The following is a 21,578-nucleotide window of genomic DNA, read 5'->3' on the forward strand; positions in this document are numbered from 1 at the left end:
TACGGCAGCCAAGTTCTTTGCTCTTGTTACAGAACCAGAAAGAAAGTATACTGCTCTTTTTGAGGGCGCTCTTCCTGGTTTGAAACTATGGTTAATAAAATATGAAACTTCTTTCGAACTGCCCATGTTGTGGAGATTGGATTTAATGCGTAAATATTATGCAGATTTAATCCACGGCCTGCTTCCAAACTATCAGCCGTTCTGTATATCGACGTTCACAAAAGAATTCATCGCAATGCTGATGAGTGAAAATCCTTGTACACTTTACCTAAAGATGTTTACTAACGCGGGACTTCAGCAGAAATTGCCCAAGTACGCTGAGGAAATTTCAGGCTATGTAAGTAGTATAGGGAATGGGGGTTCCAGCGCAATCTCAACACGGGGCAAGACCCGTGTCAAAAATCCACCTACGGACGACCCCCACTCCAAGTGTGGTTGAGGGCAACAGCGCACTTAAATATGTTAGTCTATATATGGAGTGCGAAGATTGTAAAGAGTTTGCTTATGATTTCTGTGTAAAGTGCTTGAAACCCAAGTTTGTACCTACTAAGCCAAATAAGTATATTTGTTGTGGTAAGAAAATGCAAATAGAAGACGACACGTCAGCACAGTGTTACGAGTGTGGTAAGAATATTCGTAATGCCGTACCAAATGCTACCAGAGAGCAGTATTACGCCAATGGAGGTCGTAAGAAAACGCCATATAAGAGAATAAAATACTTCAGGGACTGGATGAGTCATATCCAAGGTTTACATCCGATATATTTAGACAACGAAGTAAAGAAGAAAATCATAGACCATTTAGAAGAGCCAACCCCACAAAGTCTACGGAAAACGTTGAAAAAATTAAAGCTAGGGAAATATTACAAAGCTATTCCCTATCTTTTGTCTGAAATTACCGGTAAGTCTATTCCCGAGGTTTCTGATATGACAAAAGCCGAGTGGATGTTTTGTCGGCTGAATAAGGATATTCCTTATTATCCTGATGTAATTTACGAAATATTTTATAAAATAGACCCCAACCACCCCCTGTTAGGATGGATTCCGAGAAAATAAAAATGCAAAACTGGCGTTTATTTTGCCAGAAACCCCGCGCCAGAGGCCCTCTAGTACGTACACATATATCTTTCTTACGACCCACCAGAGGGTGAACTCCGGACAGCGTCCCGAGACACCCCCTGACTTTTCCAACTTTTCCTCACGAAACCCCCCATCGCGGGGTTGAATCGCACTTTTCTACCCCTCCCCCCACGGTTGCTGTGAGTGTGGGGAGGCTTTTTTTTTTTTTCACTCACAGCAACCGGTCCAAATGCGTCTACAGCGAGGCTCGAACTCGGGACTTTAGGCCTCCCCAGCTCCAAAGTCCCACGATCACGAGCGAACGCCAGACACATCTGGACGCTTATGTATGTGAAAATTATTATATTTAATCTGCATAATTTCTAGACTGACGTTCGATATGTAAATAGAATCCCGTCACGCTCTTTTCGAAGCAGATGTTTACTGAGCAAGCTTTCTTTGAAGCTCTTCTTTCGCTTCTTGATAGATCTTTTTGCGAGATTCCTCGGAAAGATCTCTTACGACTGTTTTTTTATTCCTTATGTCAGTCTTTAATTTCTCGTACTTTTCCTCTTCGGCTAAGATAAGCGAGAATTCTACGTCGTCTATCTTTCTGTCACGCAAAGCCTTTGAGACAAGGTCAGTGATCGTATTTACTTTAGCCCTTGACAGAGCTATTGTCGTGTCGTGTTTTGATATTTTGCTTGACAACTGTTTCATAATGCCCGTAGCAACAGCCGAAATAATACCACAGGCTGCCCCAACGCTGGCCAAAGGAACTCCAACGATTATTCCCGGCCCAGTAAGCGAAGTAGCAACGCCGGAGCCCGTTAACACAACAGATATGGATCCTGAAGTTATCGCAATCTTATGTAGCGTGCTACGGGCTCTGACGTATTTCTTCCTAACTTTTTCGTAGTGTTTTGCCTGCCCTTCCAAGTAAGCCAGGATTAAATTTGCTTTGTTGAGCCTAAAGTTTTCAGCGTTTAATTCGTTAGGTTCCTTAGGAAGTTCAGGATAAAGTGGAGGCGCTGATGGTATAACATCCATTATATATACTAATGTACGACGCTTTTGGGAATGATATTGAGGAGCAGCCACATCACGACAACCGGGATTACTGGAATTGGAGAGCATTTAGGAAGATGTTTCCACATGCAGACCCCAGTAAGTTCGAAAGAAGACCCGATGGTATTTACTATAACGGCTCTAGGATGTACAGCAACGAGGATTTGAAGCCTACGCTGGTTAATCAAATAGACGATCAACTGAAGCATTCGCCAATGCATAAGCCAACGCCAGCGTCAACGCATGTTGAACCCAGTTGGTCAAAGGAATTATTGCTTGGTACCAGTACTTATCCGATACCCGCAGTTTCATTTGATAAACACCCAAGCTTGGACCTAACGCTGAACATGCGGATTTCTAACAAGCATTCCTTTCCGTTAAAGGTGCGGGATATCTTCAAAGACGTACCCATTATTCATACCACCGCTAAGGAATCTCATGAATGGTTAAGTGGTCCTAACATGCGTTATTGGCCGCAGCAACTAAACTTTGCAGTTTGGTGTGCCACTAGCGGCTGTGGTGTAAGCGCAAGCTTGATGAAGAATTCAATATTTATGTTTCATTTTCACTTCACGGTTAGAAGAATACTGCATGAAATGGGTGTTATTGCGCTGCCGGGAGATGCCACGTTTTATCCAAGAGATAATAAATACAGCGTGCCGGCTTATGACAGACTTTGTAAGGAGTTTGACGTTGTAGGGAAGGATTTCCGATGCACTGCCGGCGCTAACAATGGTCTGGGGCATATTTGGGTTTATTGGGGGATTGGTGGACACGAGCTAAGTGATAAGGAAGTTCATGCGTTGAATCTACGATGGAACACTGGGTATCACAAAGAAACTCACGACAGTAGCACCTTCTTTGAACCAAACGCTAAGACCACTAAGGAAGTTAGAGACGGACCTTTGTTCAAAGACGAGGGCGGTAAGTATGCAGGGGCTAATCCACTGATTATCAAAATTACCAACGACGAGCAAACAAAGCAATATCTTAATTTCATACCCCCAGAAGGTAAAGGACTAACCAAAGCCGGCCTTGCCCGTTTAAACCGCAGCATAGAAGCTTACGTGTATTCTATCCTTGGAGCTCAGGTAAACACCCGATCCAGCATAATCGGAAATACTGGCGCCGCAGAAGAAACGCGAGCCGAAGCCTTGATCTTATTTGAAAGTTCAATCTTGGAGGGCGACATTAGCAAGGGCGTACAGCGTTACCAACTAGCCATACAAAATTCTAAGGCGAGGTTGGACTATGCAGTAGCCCCGGGTTGTTGGTTAATGCCTAGTAATTTATCTATAAATACTGGTTCTGTAGTAGGATACAACAACAAGCTGCAGCGAGCTACTAAGGATATGAAGTTTGGGGTGAACGACGTGAACTCTGACACTCTTAGGAACATTCCTCACTTCGTAGAGAAGCCAAAAAAAGTCACACGAAACGAAGCCACCCACAGTTAAGAAACCATCAAAGAAGGTCCTACCTGCGATACCTGAGGAATATGACCATAACTTACTAAAAGCCGGCTTAGCCGCTGCAAGCATTGGTCTGAGCTATTATATATGGCGATGAACAACCCCTACGTAACTGGAGTAGATTGCGTTTATACGACTTACACAGGCGAGAAAAAATACACCCAGGCATCTTGGGTCGACGTTGAGGGCATGTCCGTGAATTTGAACTACTCGGGAAAGAAGTTAATCCTTTGTACTATTTGCATTGGCACAGAGAGCCATGCCAACGTCGGCTTTAGGTTCCTGGATGAGAATGGCGTACTGCAGCCTATGCGCGTGAAGACGAACAACAGGGAGCCTGTGCATTTCTCCGTAGAGCCGTACCCCGGCAGTGCTGAGAATCTTACGACTTGGACTTTACACATGGTTGCTGATTGCCATGGGAAGGTAAAGCTGCAAATGCGTGTAGACGATACTGGGCGCGTTTGCGTGAATAGCATAGAGGATCAAAGAGATAAGCCTTTTAACCACGCGACCATTAGCACTCTTACGGTGCTTAGTCTTTAAATATATGAACCCACACACGAAAGAGGACTGGTTTCTTCATTACCTAGAGGAAAAGGACTACACGGGCGACGAGTGGTACGACACCGGACTGTGGGTGGATGTTGGGGGGCTAGGATTAATCGTATGCACTATTAGTATGTCGGAGCGGTATTCATGTAATATTGGATTTAGGATTGTTGACGAGACCAACACCCCATTGTTGCCTTACAGGACGAAAAATAATAATAGGCACCCAACCCATTTTTCATCTGAGATTAACCTATATAGCTTCGAAGACCTAGTACCATTAACTTTTCACATGATAGCCAATTGTCAATATGCGAAGCTTCAGATTCGCCCCAGCGATGCCACTGCCTCCAGCGCCAAGCCCAGCATTGCCCGAATGAATGCTGCGGGTAAGGCAACCGAACCTACGCCGGATGCTATTTGGAATCATAAGCCCATTAGCACCATGAGCGTGCTGCCGCTAGTTCCACATTATCAAGGCGGCGCGAATACTATCTTTACTTATCCCAAGTCGAGAACACCTCGGGTACCCGACGACGATAAGCCCCCAGTAATACACAAGGATAAGATTAGCCCTTCATCTTCTTCAAGAATACCACCCCAATAGCGACGACCAAGATCCAAATGTTGTTACCCACAAACTTTAGCAGTTCTCCGCCGGCCCTAAGTGCCAAGGAAACAACCGAACCCAGCAGCCCAGGAAGACCGGCTGCCATCTTTTTTCCTAAGTCCGTTAGTCCATTGCCTAATTTCTTTACGCCCGCGCCTGTAGCCTTAAGCGTGGATAGGATGACTCCTACTACGCTCGAAATAGCAACCGCAAATGCCAGCGGAATACCATACTTCACCAGAGCTCTTTTTACCTTTTCCTTGGTGGTAAGCCCCAGCTCTTTTTCCAGGTTTTCCTTTTGCGCTCGCAATTCCGCAAGGCGCACCTGAAGGGTTTCTACTTCCTTTTGGGTTGCCTCCCTTTCCTCTTCGGGACGAGTCTGGTCATTGATTACTTCCTGTTTTTCGGATATGTTTTTTTCCAGGTCTTCAATAGCCTGATCTCTTTGCCGGATTTGTTCTTCTTTGGTGTTGATTTCGGCAACCAACTGCCGCCGTTCCTCCAAAGAGCCGGCTATGGTGACATTCAAGTTTTTAGCTTCTTCCTTGCTCATAGCCAGGTCTTGCAGGGCAAGCTCAAAGGCCCGTCGGGCTTGGTCCCTTTCGTCTAAAGCCGTTTCAGCTTCTCGCTTGATTTGCAGCATGACTTCGTTTTTGCCCTTGATTTCTTTCTTTTGAGCATCGGTTAGCTGCCGTATTTGTCTTTCGTAATTTGTTTCCTTTTCTTTCAACGTTTCTTGTAGTTCCTCGACGCGTTTTTCTAGCGCGACCTTTTCGTTTAGGGTTTCTAGCTGGTCTAACAGGCTTCTAGTGGCACGCTGGAAGCCTTTTAATCTTGAGACGTCACCCCTAACGTCACCATTCTCATCAAAGAGGATTTGTGGTTTGGTCCAACGGTCTTTGTCAGGAAATCTCAGGTCTTGAACGCTTATGAGGACTTTGTTTCCGCGTTCTGTGAGCCTTACGTCGTCAGCATCGAAGCGGGAATAGCGCTGCGTTAGCTCTTGCATTGCCCACTCTACGGTTTCCCGCGCGGCTGCTTCATCTGTGTTTTGAAGTTCCAAGTACTCGGGGACGGGGCTGCCGCGGTTCCTTGATTGCCACATGCGATTCAAGGCTGCCTTGAAGCTTTTCCACCTATTGCCATACTTGCTTATCAAGGCCATGTCGTAGACTAGGGGCTTGGTATCCGCGTCCTTAATCCATGCATCGTATTCTTCATCGTTAATATCGACTTGGCCTTCTTCGGTAAGGGGGTCAAAATCCGTTCCTTCTACTTCCATTATATATGATAAGCTCAAAGTTAAATCCCAACGTATTACCTAAGCAGGTTGGCGGGTTGAAAGCAGAACGCACCTTTCACCGGGTCACCTTTACACCTTCTAGCGCAAAGCCGGGGGAGACGCTGTACGTAGGCGTGCCCCGCCTAACAGATAACCTAGTATTGGTTCCTGGTACCTTGGCTTTAAGGTTCGACCTAGCAATACAACCCAGCACCAAGGACAAGCGCTATGCCGTCAATAATGTGGGTAGGAACCTCGTCTCTAAGATGAGAATCAAGTTCGCAGGGGAATCCCTCTTGGATTTGAATAGGTACGATCTGTACACCACGTATAAAGACTTATGGTTGACGGCCTTCGACCGTGAGCAGAAGATAGAGCAGGGAATCGGAAGCGTTATCCTACGTCAGCTTCGCAGCGATACTAACCCCGCGCCTACGGACTCCAGTGGAGCAACCGCAGTAGCAGACGCAACAAGGGTAAAGACCGCCTATGGTAGCAAGTACGTTATCCCTTTAGATTTCGAAGTGATTACGAGTCATGGTGTGTACTACCCCAGGCAGTTATCTGAGTTACAGTTTGAAGTAACCTTGGCAGACACTACGAACGTCATAGGAGGAATGGACACCGCAATTAGCGGGGCCGTTGATCCTTATTCTATCACCAACTTAGAGCTGCAGTACGAAACGGTATACAGCGAAGAGCTGGCCCGTAGCGCCGGTATGGAATACGGCTCCGGGAAGGCATTCCTTTACGACCACGTAGTGATGTATAAGACGTTTAGCTTCTTGGACAAGACGGATGAGGTTATCAACCAAAGTATTAACCTCCCCCGAAGAAGTCTTACGGGGTTGATGCTGGTGTTTGCTAAGCCCTATGAGGCTGGTAAGCGCGACTCCGAGGCCTTTCACAACCCTAACATTACTAACGTGGGGGTCAACATAAACGGAGTCCCAAACAAGGTCTACTCCCAGGGGATAAAGCCCGCAGACGTGTACAGAGAGGCCATGCGCAAGTTTGGCGACCAAATTAGCCCTGAGGAATTCTTTAAGGATAAGTATGCGCTGTGGATTGACATGCGCACCATTAACGACGAAGACCTACATGGCCAGGGTTTACGTCTAGTAAATACGCAGGATGGCATAACATTGGAGATCAAACGCACCAAGAACGCCAGTGCCGGCGACGGTGATAAAATAAACTGCTACGTCTTCGTCGTGTCTGACGCGCAGTTAAGCGTAGAAATGAATCAGCTAAAGAGCGTCGCGTACTAGGATGGCTGAGGAACGAAGTCGTCAATGTTAAAATATTTCTTGAATATACAATGCTTCGCGTATTTGAAAGCAACGGTACGAAACTGCAAGTCGTGCAAGGCGATAAATTGTACTTCAAAGCAAAGGAAGTAGCGGCCGCATTGGGTTACGAGCGCCCAAAAGATGCAATTAAGGTGCACGTTCGCGATAAATACAAGGTAAGGCTTAGCGAACTTAGAATGGAGGTGAATCGCCTCCCTTCCAATTCACACCCACATTCCCTGTATGTGAACGAATCCGGATTGTATCAGTTGATATTCTCCTCGAAGATGGCAAAGGCAGAAGAATTCCAAGATTGGGTCCTCGAAGAAGTCCTACCCGCGTTGAGAAAGACGGGTAAATATGCGATGAACAAGCGCTTCGACGGCCCAAACAAGTTAGTATTTAAGATCGAAAATGAAGCCGACCTACACGCGAAGGTAGTCGACTACATACGTAGGTTTTACCCTGAATTCATCATAGCGCCGGGTCTTGGCGAACTTCAAGATTCAGACAGCAAGCGAATAACCTGCTGGCGAAAAGGCTACCAAGCCGGTCAACCCGACCTTTTGATCCTAAATGCGCATAAGAAATACCGCGGGTTGTGTATTGAGTTGAAAACCCCAAAAGGAAACGGCGTCTTATCCGCGAAGCAATCTAAGAAAATCTCACAGCTTGACGTAAATGGTTACCTAACTATGGTTAGCAACGATTACGACGTCATCTGTCGTGCCCTCATGGATTATGCGGACGGCATTCGTATTCCCTGTAAAGGCTGCGTAAAGCGGTTCAAATCCTACGACACTTTGAAAACGCACCTAAAAATATTTCATAGGTATAATGAAGCTCAACTTGACTCATTGGCGTGATCTCGTCCACGGCAAAGCATACGAAATAAAAAATTACGTCGTCTTCGAAGACATCGACCGTTTACGGTTAGTCCTCAAAGACTTAGAAGGCAAGGAATATTCCCTTTGGGCGCCGGATTGCGTGCGGTACGTAATTCAGGGCGAGGAATTCACCCACTTACGCAGCTATGGTAAGGTAAATGGCCGATGGAAGTTTGACATTGAAAGAAGAGTCACTCCATCTCCTCTTTGTAGTTAAGCGCGTCTGCTAAAGTCCGCTGCGCTTTAGGATCCGCGGAGCACCAATGCCCCACAAAGGATCCTTCGGAGAATACCCTGTCGCAATGAAGGCAGGTGTATTTTTTACGCGGCGGCTTACGAGGGGTAATGCAGTCGGCAGGTAGTTCGCAAGTAATACAGTCCATATATTGAAAGGGTAATTAGAATGCCTCCCAGAAAGGCAGCTGCGTAGGCTAGCATATACCTTTAAAAGGGGTCCTTATTTTTATTTATTATTATTATTATTAGATTATGCAAGCGCCCTTAAAAGGGGTCTTTATTTTTATTTATTATTATTAAATATCCTTAATTCATTATTATCGAATATTCTTAATAATAATAAATAAAAATAAGAATGGGATTTGAGACTCTTTGCGCAAACCCTATCTTACTATCTTAGGTCCTTTCTAACTTCTACGGGCTTTCCTTGCCGCCTCATTGCCGGCATGCCAGGCCTCAAAGCGATCTAAGTACTCCTTAAAACCGCCTTGGCCGTCGTAAAGGCACTGCCAAACATGTTGGTCACTTCTTTGACAGCCGCAGAGCTCACAAGTTGCCTCCCAATATTCTCTATCCTCCCACCTTACGCCTTCGACGCAGTCAAACTCCGCAAAGCGCTGGTCAATTTCCTTCTTCCGGCGCGTTAACTTCCTTTGGGTTTCCTTTGGGCAACATCGTGCAGCAACGTCGCCGTGTTCCTCACAGGCTACGCTCAGTAGGTCGTAATTGCCGCGGCACCGATGTCGATGCCATTCGTCGTTCTTATCCTCCTCGCATCGCTCACATACGTTCTTTAGACAAACGCGGTTTTCTACGTGGTAATCCAACATTTGCGCGCTGCTAAAGAGGCGATTACACTCCTTACAACGTCTTTCGCGTGCCTTCTTAGCGCATACCTTCTTTTCCAGGTGGTATTTTAACATTTGCTTGCTGCTGAACTCCTTGTTACACCGCTCACACTCCATATATAATAAGGATTTAATAACCCTTATATGGGATACCGCATGAAGTCCTTAACGGCCAGAAACTATTTCAAAAGTGTCTCAGAATGTTGACGTTTAGGTTAAATCTTTGTTAAGGATACCTGGAAACTATTCCAAAGAGTGCCTTAGAATGTTGACAATAAGGTTAAATCTTTGTTAAGGATGCCTGGAAAGCCCGTAATGGTTAGTAGGCGGCTTAAAATAGTAAAGTAGGGTTTGTGCAAAGAGTCTCAAATCCCATTCTTATTTTTATTTATTATTATTAAGGATAATTAAGGATATTTAATAATAATAAATAAAAATAAGAACCCCTTTTTGAAGGGCGCTTGCAGGATTCAAAATAGTAAAGCTAAGACACTCTTTGAAATAGTTTCCAGGCATCCTTAACGAAGATTTAACCTAAACGTCAACATTCTGAGACACTCTTTGAAATAGTTTCCAGGCATCCTTAACAAAGATTTAACCTAAACGTCAACATTCTACAGGGGATATCGCATAAAGTCCTTAACGGACTCCTTAGCCCACGTCGCCATCGTCAAAAGCGCACCAAACCGTTCTGCACGCTTCAGACCGCACATTTCATCGTACAACTCCTGCACGCGCTCTTTTAACCGGTCTATCTCCTCCCTTTGCATTTCTATGGTGTCTCTTTTATCTTTTGCGTCGGCGACAATTCTTTGCACTGCTTCCACTGGCTCCATCTATATATCAGGGAACAAGTTCCCTTCGAAAGAAGGGATATAAATGAACCCAGATCACATGCCTTGTAACGCTCTGATAGTAGGACCCACCGGCTGCGGAAAGACCCAGTTCGTAGTGGAGCAGCTATTAGGACCCTTTAGATACCGCTTCGACTACATCGTGCTGCTCTGCCCCACCTACGTGAATAACCGCACCTGGACGGGCATAGGAGTGAAAGACGACGACTTCTTCGTAGATATCTTAGACCCTAACGAGTTATCCAGCCATTTGAAGTTTTGGCACAAGCAATTCCCCAAGGACACGCAAACACTCCTCATACTGGATGACATTGCCTGTGGGGATGACGTAAAAAGACGCACGTCAGAGCTCGTTAAACTCGCCTTTAGCGGCAGACACGACAATATCAGCGTTTGGTTGCTTTCCCAGCAGCTTACCAGTGTCTCTAAGCCCTTCAGGGAAAACATAGGTTCACTTGTCGTATTTTATACTCCGAGCAAGTCTGACCTGGAAACCATCTTAAGCGACTACGGCGGTGAGATATCCAAGGAACAGTTACACGAATACATGCGGCACCTAAAAACGTACCAACATTCCAAGATGATCTTCTCTTTGAGGTTTCCCTACACGGTTGGAATCTATGATTCCTAATGTATATGGACATTGAGCAGCTCTTAGATGAAGTCCCCACGCAGTTAGATGAAAGTAACCTCAAGGAACAACTTAACATCCTTGTGTCTTCTGGGAAGTGTAAAGAAATGATAGGCAAGGAACTTACCCATGAGCAGGTTAATAAGTTGTCAGAAGAGGAGGTTAAGAAGTTCCATAAGAGGTACGAGGCCGCCCTTGCAAGTAAGACCACGGACGCCGTAGCAGACTCAGCTATTCGACTTGCGACTAAATTGCTTGGACTTGCGCTGCCCATAGACGACGTGGAGCAACTGCGGAAGGACATAAGCGAGGACTATGTCATCGCCCAAGAACTTAAGATAACCTGCGGCTGGTTGTCTTTGAAGTGCGGTAAGTTAATGGCAGTCGCCTCTGCGGCTTTGCACGTGGCTCAGCACGTTGACTTGAAGGAGGTACTAGGTTCCTTCGGAACATCTTGGAAGGACTTCAAGAAGGACAGAGAAGTCGAAAAGGTCTTCCAGGCGGCACTTGCTGAGGTACCTGATCAAGTCGCCTCAAGTACTTAGTCAAGTCGTTGTCAAGTCACCTCAAGTACTTAGTCAAGTCGTTGTCAAGTCGTCCTTAAGTACTTAGTCAAGTCGTTGTCAAGTCATTGCCAAGTCATTGTCAAGTCGTCATCAAGTTACTTGTCAAGTCCTTCAAGTCCCTTAATATAAGATGAGTGGCACCGAAGAACAACCAGAAAAGGCTCCCGTAGAAGATACCAAGATTACCAAGGCTAAATCTCCGGGCAGAGTCGCTGCCGGAAAGAAGCTCGCGGAGATGAATAGGAAGAACAAAGCCAAAAAAGAAGAAAAGGTGGAGGAAAAAGAAGAGGAATCCTTTATTAATCCGGGATACGTCATCGGCGCGTTAGGAGTCGCTATAGCAGCAGGCAGCCTCTACTTACAATGGCGGGCAACGAAGCCAAAAGTAAAGTGGGAGGCCGCAACATATCACGCGCCCGTGCACGCACATGTGGAACCGGCTGTTAGAAAAAGTAAGATCCCTGAAATGGAGTAGATTTATCACCCGCGGCGACCTAGATTTTCCTTCTCGCTTTGTAATATAATGTCGACCGCGTTGTTGAAAACTGTTGAAGAAGCAGCTATTATTACTTCCATCGTTGCGGGTATTGGTTGGGTAGGTAAGAAAGTGCTCAAAGAAGACTTTACTGAAGACCCAAGCAAGAGCTTCGCTAATTTTGCTAAGATGACCGCTGCCGTAGGCGGGGCTATCATGCTAAAGGATTACCTACGGAAGGAAAAGTACCTACCCAATATATAAATGGCTAGTTTAATCGCAGGTGGAGTTATTGCAGCTTTAGCATTCACTGGAGCTAATTATGGTGGTCAGTATTTGGATAGATTAGTTAGAGGCGACAAAAGCGGAGATTTGGCCGCCGAAAGGAAGAGACACGACTTAGCGCTGGAGAAATATCAGCGAGACGTGGCAGCTTGGAATGAAAAAAGACAAGCTTACAGGGATTGGTTGGACAAGAACTACCAAGACAAAATACAGGCGGATAAGAACTTCGAAAATACAGACTACGCCTTTAAACTTTATGCACAGGCACACCCCGCGGCATTAACGGGGTTAAGAAAGCCTCAGTTTAAGAATTACTATCAGCCTTCTAAGAAACAAAAAGACAATGAGTTGGTCTTTGTAGGAGTCGCAGGGCTGGCAGGAGGCGTAGCTTTGGCGTATCTAATATAATGATCGTCTTTTTGGAAAGCGATAAAAATAACTTTACCACTTATCTGAATCCCCCCATCAAAGCCCATAAGGTTAGGCTGGTTAGTTGTTCTTTGTACAATTCTTGGTATAATTTGATTAATGGCTTTGTCATCGGAACTTCCGGCACCAAGCCAAAGTTACCAGATTCCCATTACACCCCTATAACACTGGCTAAGGAGCTAGCAAAGCATGGATATACTCTTACCACAGGATTACCCCATGAAATGACATTCAAGAAAAATAGTGGGAGTGCCAATCTAAAGGACAGTTCATTGGTAGAACTCCTGGGCCTTACTAGTACCACGATAAATAGCGGCAGTACATATGATGTGAAATGGAAAGTCGCATCCTCTTACGAAGTTTATTGCGACTTGGTCAATAGTTACAACAATGGAGAAAAGTCTTCTCTTATGTCCAAGTTTCTGCCCCAAGGTAATCCATTTGACTCAGTAGAATACACTCCCATTTCTTTGAGCTATGATTTGTCTAATTTGGTAGAAAGCATAAACATCACCATTAAAGTGGACGGAAAGACTGTGGATTTCAATGGACGTCAAATCAATCTTGTCTTATCCTTCGCTTGAATCAAGCGAAGCGCGATTCTATTCATATAATGGGTCGCGTAGAGGACAAACTCAAGAGGATTTACTATGGGCCTGAAGGCTATTGGAAAGGAGCGTCGGCCATCAAGAAACTCGCGACCGCGGCCAGGGTATCAGAAGAAACGGCTAAGAACTGGCTAAGAAAACAAACCCTCTGGCAGGTTTATCTTCCCGTGCCCAAGTACATTCCCAGGCCCAGCTTCACCGTAAATGCCCCCAATGAAGTTCATCAGGCGGATTTGCTTTTCTTGCCGCACGATAAGGTGAGAAAGAAGACCTATAGGTACGCTTTGACCGTAGTCGATATCGCAAGCAGATACAAGGACGCCGAACCTATAACCAGCAAGGATTCTGGGGAAGTCGCAGAAGCCCTAGGTAGGGTTTATAAGCGCGTCTTGAAATGGCCTAAGCTGCTGCAAGTGGATGCGGGGACGGAGTTTATGGGCGTGGTTACCAAGACCCTGAAAGACCACGACACTAAGATTAGAAGAGCTAAAGCAGAGTACCACAGGGGTCAAAGCATTGTCGAAAGATTCAATAAGACCCTGGCCGAGCGTCTCTTTGGATACCAGTATTGGAAAGAGCTGGAAGATCCCTCCAAACGCAATAGGGAATGGACTCAGAGGCTCCCCCAGGTCGTCGCAGCTTCGAACAACGAGGCGGCCAGGGCTACGGGAATGAAACCCAGGGATGCCATAAAAAAGAAACACGTGGAACACAAGTCCTTCATCAGAAGTTCGAGGGCGGTCTTCCCCCATGAAAAGAAATTAGGTAATGTCACGGTTCGATATCTCTATGAGCCGGGTGAATTAGAAGGAGGATCCAAAAGAGCTACGGATCCTAATTGGTCTTTGGAAACTTACCAGATCCGAAGTGCGATAGCTAAGAAGGGTCAGCCCATCTTGTATTATCTTCATGATGGTCCCACGCGTGGGTTCGTCAAAGAAGAACTGCTTATCGTGTGATGTCCGAATGCTATCGTATGCACTCCGTCATCACACATCCATCGCTTACCGTCAAATGCAGACAGTGACACCTTCTCCTGCGTGACGTTATGTATCTGATGACCATAGCTGCGCAGGCTGTTCATCTTATGCCGCTGTTCCTTGCGTGTTCGTAATACGTTGAGGTAGGACTCGTGCGTAATGTCCTTCTTAACCACATACTTTTTTACGCCTTTAGCTTTCTTTTCTACGCCGTCTAACTTTAGCACGCTGTACATCTTTGGTTTCAGACCCACGTATTCCACGATGGGTTTTCCTAACATTTCGTCTTTCATCTTCCCAATTACCTTCTTATTCTTCGCAGAGTAAAGGAAGTGCTCCTTCGGGTAACCGCTGGTGTCGTACTCGTCTATGTCGGGGAGGCAGTCTTTGTAAACGTCTTCCGTTTGCACTTCTAGAATTAGGGAGTCGGTGTCTGTGTACAGGAGGCGACAGCGGTCTCCGTACTTTGGCTTAAGCTTATCGTAGTAGAACTCGTACATAAGCAGCTTCGATAGATCCAGCACCGTAAAGCCTGTGTAAACGGGCTTGTTTAGTAAGAGGTTTGCCCTTTTTCATGTGAATCACGTAGAAGTTCAGCATTTCTACGTATCTAACGAAGCCTGGCTGTGACACGTATGCTTCTGCTTCCTCTTTGGTGCTGACTATTTTTACGCTTACGCGCTTGCGGATGTTCTCCATTGTCTTTCCGAACACGCTGTTGTTCATCAGTTTGAAGAGATTTTTCTCGAAGTCATTTTTCGCTGCGGTACGCTTTTGCGTGTTAAAGTCAATGTAGGGGCGCATCCAGGGTTCCTGCGTGAATTTTAGGACTCTGTGGATCTTCTCTACGCGCATTCCGTGTCGCACGTAGAACTGCAGGTTGCGGTAATGTACCACATACTTCTTCTTATCCATCAGGTTCATAGTTAGTTTCCTGTACGGTTTGTAACCAGGGCACATTTGCTTTTGCAGCGGACTTAGCTGCTTAAATGGTATCTCTATCGCTTCTGGTGCTAAGGGGAACTCATTGTGTTCGTCGTGCAGGCGCTCTGGGTACTCCAGATCCACTTCTAAGACGTAACCCTTGTCTTCCTCCTTTCCTACCTGCATGTAGAAGTCTATCGGCTTCACTGGATCCCATTCGAAGTCTCTCACAGGTAGGTACTGTGACATTGCCCAACCATAAAGGTTATTCGCATCCAGGTAGTAAATGTATGTGGTTGGTTTCTCTGGGTCGTGCTCTACTAAGGGGTTGTTTGCGCGGGCGTAACGTCGGCTGGGTCCGCATACGCCGCCACGAATACCGTCTTCCATAAACCGATACATGTCGTACTCCGTTAGGAGATCCAACTGCGCATTTGTCTTCTTTAACAAAGCACTCCAGCTGAGCCCAGGAGCCGTGTAGAAATTAGCGGGATCCAATCCGTAATATTCCATAGCCATCTTTCTGAAGCTTTGGAAAACATCTGCAAGCAGCACTACGTCAGACCTTAGGTAGATGTCGTGGTAGTCCCCCATGTTCTCACAGGAGTACTTTTCCCACACGTCTAACGCATGCTGGTACTCCTCGTCCTTTATACCGGACTCGTTTAGGGTGCTGTAGAAGCGATCTTTGGGTGGTAGGGGTTCTTTGAATCGATCCCAGGAGTCCATGTATTCGTATGGGTACACTCCTTTCCTTTCCGCGCCGTATTGGCTGGAAATGGGGAACTCCGTGTTGTATTTAACCAAGTTTGCTAAGGAGTCCGCCATGAACTGCTGCGAGTCTAAGAACTTCAGCTTGCCCACAGTTACGGACATGTAGCGCTCTTTGTTGTTGGGTATGCACTTTACTTCGGAGCCGTCTGTTCCTTGTAGTAGCAAATGGGAGTCGTAACCGCGGAGGTTGTGAAAGAACACCGGAATCTCCATGTCTGGATTTACTTTGAAGTTTATATTGCATTTCCAATGAGCCGCTCCTCTGTATTTACCCGTGATGTGGCAGTGATCCCTAACCTTATCCACATAGAAATCCTCAACAAATGCTTTGTGACAGTGAATGCAGTGCGTGGAGGGCTTTCCCGGCTTCTCACCTTTCTTAGCATACTTCCCGCATTTAAAATGAGCTTCTCCTAGATACTTTCCATCTTCATCCCACGCTTTCTTGGCTCGTCTTCCAAACTGAAGAAGCGTATGTTGGCAAATGTGGCATTTTTTTGCCTAGTTAAAAGCCTCCTGGTTCTCTTTGGTAAATTCCATCTTCTTTGGACGTCTTAATTGTTCTCTTATCTCCCCCTCCTCTTCTCGCAATGCTTCTAGAAACTCATTAGCTGCGTTCTTACCTCGGTAAATCACAGGAGGGTTTGCTTTACCATCTGATCTGACTACTATGTAACCAAAGGAGCAGATCTCGTGTAATCCTACCTTATTCGTGGCGCCACGTTTCTGCTCTTCCTTAGTTATCAACGCTTCGAAGTCTGCATATATCACGTAAGGTACTTGCATCTGCTTTTGATGGTCTGCGTATGAAAGCTCTTTGTTGGTGGGCATCTGGATCCGTTGCGCCACTTCTTCGACTCCGCGGCAGATCTCATCGTGTTTCTTTAGGGTATTTAAGGATGTAAATGACAGCAAGCAGCAGTCGCAGAAGTACTTTTTGCCTTTGTGCTTAGTATGTCTGTAGAATAGTCTGCTAATGTGTTTAACCCATGAGTAGTGTCCGCCGTGGTAGAATAAATGTACGCGCTCTCCTTTACTTTTTGACAGAACTAACGGTACTATCGTCTGCTCTCTGACTCCGTAAACGTTAATTGCTAGATCGTTTATTTCCTCAAATATGGGGATGTCTATCAACTGCATGGGAAATTCCACACCATCCCACTCTAAATCGTCTGTGGGATACTTACTTGTCCTACAGGGATCCTTCTCTGCTGGATACAGTGCAGACCTGATTGCCCACATAAAGCATCGATTGTCTTCATTCTTCACGTTTACAATAGCCTTCTTCCTTTCTACCCACGTTGGTAGCGGTACGTAACTCCCCCCTCGTATGGGTACGTACCTGGCCATACTTATCTCTATTCCTTCAACCTCCTCTACTGTCCAACCCGATCCTTCTTTCGTGTAGTTAGACAGCGACTCCATTATTGCTTCTAAGGCTTCACTGAGTGACCTATCCAGATTCGTGGATTCTAATATCACTAACGACTTTGATCGCAACATTGCTGTCGTCATTACCTCGTCTTTTGACAAACTTACTTCTACCATTATGCTCGCTTTCAGGGCTCCTAATTCTTCTATACCTTTTCGGAGAGTCCTTTTAACCTTCCTTTCTGACTGACGCCAAAACTGTCTAACGTCAATCTCACCGTTACCGGGTATTGACACCGTGCTGAAGTTGCTTTGGGATTCCATCTATATAATAGCAAATATTTTATACCTAATACCAAGCACTTTTTAGGTCGTCGTAGTCGTACTCACAGTCCTGACAATGCCAAAACAATTTAACCTTAGTCTCAAACTTCTTACCACATCCACAATCATAACTGCTCATACACTTCGTCTTCATTTTCAAATGCTTTTTCAAATCCGCTTCTTTCTTAAAAGTTCTCTTACATTCTTCGCACTCCATATATAGACTAACATATTTGCGCTGTTGCCCTCAACCACACTTGGAGTGGGTTGTTTCCGTAGGTGGATTTTTGACGCGGGTCTTACCCCGTGTTGAGATTGCGCTGGAACCCCCATTCCCTATACTACTTATGTAAGAGGATATTCTATCTTAGCAGAGTATGTGGGTAAGAGAGTAGCTCCAGGGTTTGTTCATGATTACGACTGTCCGCTGCAGAGCGATGAAGACTTTAACGAGTATTTTGAAACTTTTTCTCATAATTGGGCAGGACGCCTCGTTGAGCCCTATTCAAGCTATATAAGTCTTGGAGGACTAGGAAGTGTTTCCTACGACTAAAGCTATATAAAGAGTGAATGAAAAAGAAAACAGTTCAGATTTATTTTGCGGGATAAAAAAACATACAGCACAATGTTGCGAGGACCAGCATTGCAAATGTTTTTAATGGAGTTGACTCTTTTTGTCATCCGGAAATTACGGGACATCATTTTACGCCGAGTGTGTCGAAGACCTCATGAGGAGCATACTATGGATTGTTATGTAGATGAACCTATAAATATCAGCGTTACATCTCCCTGGAATAAACCAGAGCCAGAGAAACCTAAAGATCAATAAGGCATCATGGTGAGATGGGCGAGTGATTTTACTTCGAAAACAAATAACAGGTTGAAAAGTCAAGCTCAAAAAGTTGAAAGGAAAATAAAGACCGTGGCGAGCAAAGCCATCACAAAGACAGCAAATAAAGCTTTAGATAAAACTCAACAAATTGTAGGAGCCAAACTATTAAAAGTGAAGGATCCAGTCTTGGGACAATTTCTCAAAGGACAATCAGACGCAGCCTTTAAATTCGCGCGTCAACAGGCGCTTCCTCATTATCTACCTCAAGGAGGGGGTTCATTAGCGGATTTAAGCGTGTATAGACCTTATCAAACAGGAGGACGTCAGCGCGGAGGAAAGAGGAAAAAAAGGTTGAGAAAAGTTCTTCGCCCAGCATTGTGGTAAAATGGATATTTCTCAATTACCTTCAGTTCAAGAATGTTTGTCCAAGTTTCAGAAATCGCATGAAAAAATTCAAGCAGGTAAACCTTCAAGAGGTTCCTGTTTAGATCATCTTGCATATATTCAGCGATTACGCGCCCAAGGACATCATGTGAACATTAATGAATTGTTAGCAGAACAGCAGAGAAGTCAGAAAGAAAAAAAATGATTATTATAGGAAGTCAGATTTTGTATTACTTTTGGTGGTTCGTAAAGAATAGTGATAGATTGAAATATGATGACGTTATAACAAAATTAGCCAATCAGTTAAAGATTTCTAAAATCAGAGCATGCGTAGTGTGTGATCTTATAGTTACATTAGTGTAGTTTTGGCATGATATCATTCAGTCCTTCGCCGAACCAGCAAGAGAGACGAGCTCCGTGCAAGTTTTCATTATGAACTTTAAAGCGTGTAAGAATTATGTTGCTGGAATCAAGGAGACTTTAACAACTTATCATGGCGTCCTTCCAGATGCTTTCCAAAGAACGGTGATGTTTCTTACATCGGTTTTTGAAAGAGAAATTGATGATTCTGAAGGAAAGGTGCGACGGTCTTACGCGAGGTATGCTGTAGCTTTGGATGAACGGGATGAACCCGCCTGTGAAGAAGAGATTGAATCTTCTCCTTCTTTAATGCAAAATGATGTAACTGTGGAAGTGGTTCAGGAAAGATCTAATGCGGGAAAAGTCAAGAAAGAGAGAAAGAAAAAAACCGATGTGATTCCAGGACGTGTGGAGAAAAAGAAACGTACAAGAAAGGGAATCAAGATCGCACAACTTCCCGAGGAACCCGCAGATTCCGCCCCAATATTTCAGCAGACGCAACCCTACATGGATTACGAGGAAGAACAGAAAATGATTCAGGAACTGAATGATATGTTATCCCAGCCTCCACACTCTCAAAGCGTAGCTTAGTAAAAAATGATTGTATGTATGTTAAGAAAAAGAATACGCAATAAACTGTTTTAAACGTAAACAATAGTTTTATTTCTTGCGTTATTTCATTTTACATCTTTCTTTTGCTGCAGTTGTCTTTTCCTTGCACGAGTAAGAATTCCATTGTAGTCAGTGAAAGAACGGGTCATGATTGACGTATTTTTAAGTTGCTTGGCATGCTTATAGACATTGATGTGAAGCTCTAGTTCTTTCATCTCTGGGTCGGTTAGATTAAATCGTGCAATGACGTCTTTGCTCAGGGTTCCTGGAATTGAGGATGATGGGAGAGTAGCAGTCGTAGCAGAAGAGGGTCCTGGAGTGGCAGTAGTTGCTCGGCTTAGGGCACTCTTTTTAGGAGTAGAGGTGCGAATGGGAGAAAACGGAAGATGTTGGTGTACAGTTTGATTTACGGGTTGAGTGGCTTGGTGAGCTGCTACTGCGGCTTGCACGGCAGCATTCGTGGCTGCTTGGTGATCGGCACGTGCGTTTGCAAGTTGAACTTTGTAAGTAGCAGCTAATCGAGCAGTTTCCCGAATTTTCTCATCCAGGGACATGTTTGGATCCGTTAAAACTTGCTTTAAGCGTTGTTCGCTGTAGGCAACAAAATCAGCATTTGGGTTTTGTTGGATATTTTGATTTACGGCTAGAAGTTTCAATAGTTGAGATGTATCAACAGATCCATCGCTGCGTAGTGCAGATCCTCCGCCGTGTTGCTCATAAGCTTGTCTCCAAAGGTTTTGATTGTGATTCATTAACGCATTCTCTTCTGCCACGATTCGTTCAGGATCAGCAATGCTGCCTCCGCCGTTTTGGTCATGAGAATGGCTTTCTGTAGAATTTTTTTCTTCCAATTTTTCAATCATTCGATTCCACACAGTAACTGGAACTACATATGCAGCGTTGGCTTTTTTTGTGCTCATATTGTATTGAGAGTAATTCGTTTACGGTTATTTTGAAGTAGTACGGGACGTCCTCCGAGTACAACAGTTGCGGTATTTAAGCCTCCGCTTCTTCCTCCACTTTGAACTACCTTACGTCGTATTATTCCATTTTTATACTCCTTTTTTATAACCTTGGAATGCGTAGGAGGCGCAAAAGGTTTTCTAGTCATGTGATCTCTAGGTTTGTAGTAGCGACTAGGAAATGGTTCAAGAACGAATTCTGTGTAGTACGGAGTAGGCTTTTGAAAAAACCCAAATTTGCGGGATTTACTCATGATGTTTTACTTGTCAGTTCCTTGAGGAATTTCAGATACTCAGAATCAGAAGCAGGTTGAACGTTTCCTAATTCTTTAGGAAGCTCAGTTGGCGCTTCCGCCGCTGCTGTTGTAGTATTTTGCGTTTCTGCTGGAGTAGTTGTATCTGATGGAGAGGCTGTCTGTTCTAGTTTTTCAGCTGCTTTATTGGCGGCTACTTGCAGCCCCTTATTTAAAGCTTTTCCGGCAACTGCTGTAGCTGCTTGTTTACCCAATTTCTTTAGATGAGGGGATGCTGTTTTTGCGACCGTTTGAAATACCCGTCCAAGAATTTCACGTTTTCCCTCACCTCTCTGACGAATGGCGCGAGTAAGACTTTGGATGTTATTACTGTTTGCAATGTTGGATAACATTTTGCGAGAAGATTTCGGTAGAGATCCTGGGGGTAGGCGTATTTTTCCATTTTTAACATTGCGTACCATGTGGCAAAGAGCAACAAGTTGTTCATCGTTGCAATAAAGCTTGAGCTTGTTCAGGCTGACATTCGGCCATGGCATGAATTAAGGATTTCCCGTCACTCATGCTGTCCTTTCTTTTTCCTTTTTTTGTTCTTCTAACCACCTTATGTACTCATCCACAATATAGTAAAAAAGATTAGCTTCATCCTC

The sequence above is a fragment of the Actinia tenebrosa genome, unplaced genomic scaffold (genome assembly GCF_029948245.1).
Source record: "Actinia tenebrosa isolate PJP-AT-01 unplaced genomic scaffold, QUT_ActTen_1.0 PGA_scaffold10__47_contigs__length_13832649, whole genome shotgun sequence".
Taxonomy (NCBI): Eukaryota; Metazoa; Cnidaria; class Anthozoa; order Actiniaria; family Actiniidae; genus Actinia; species Actinia tenebrosa.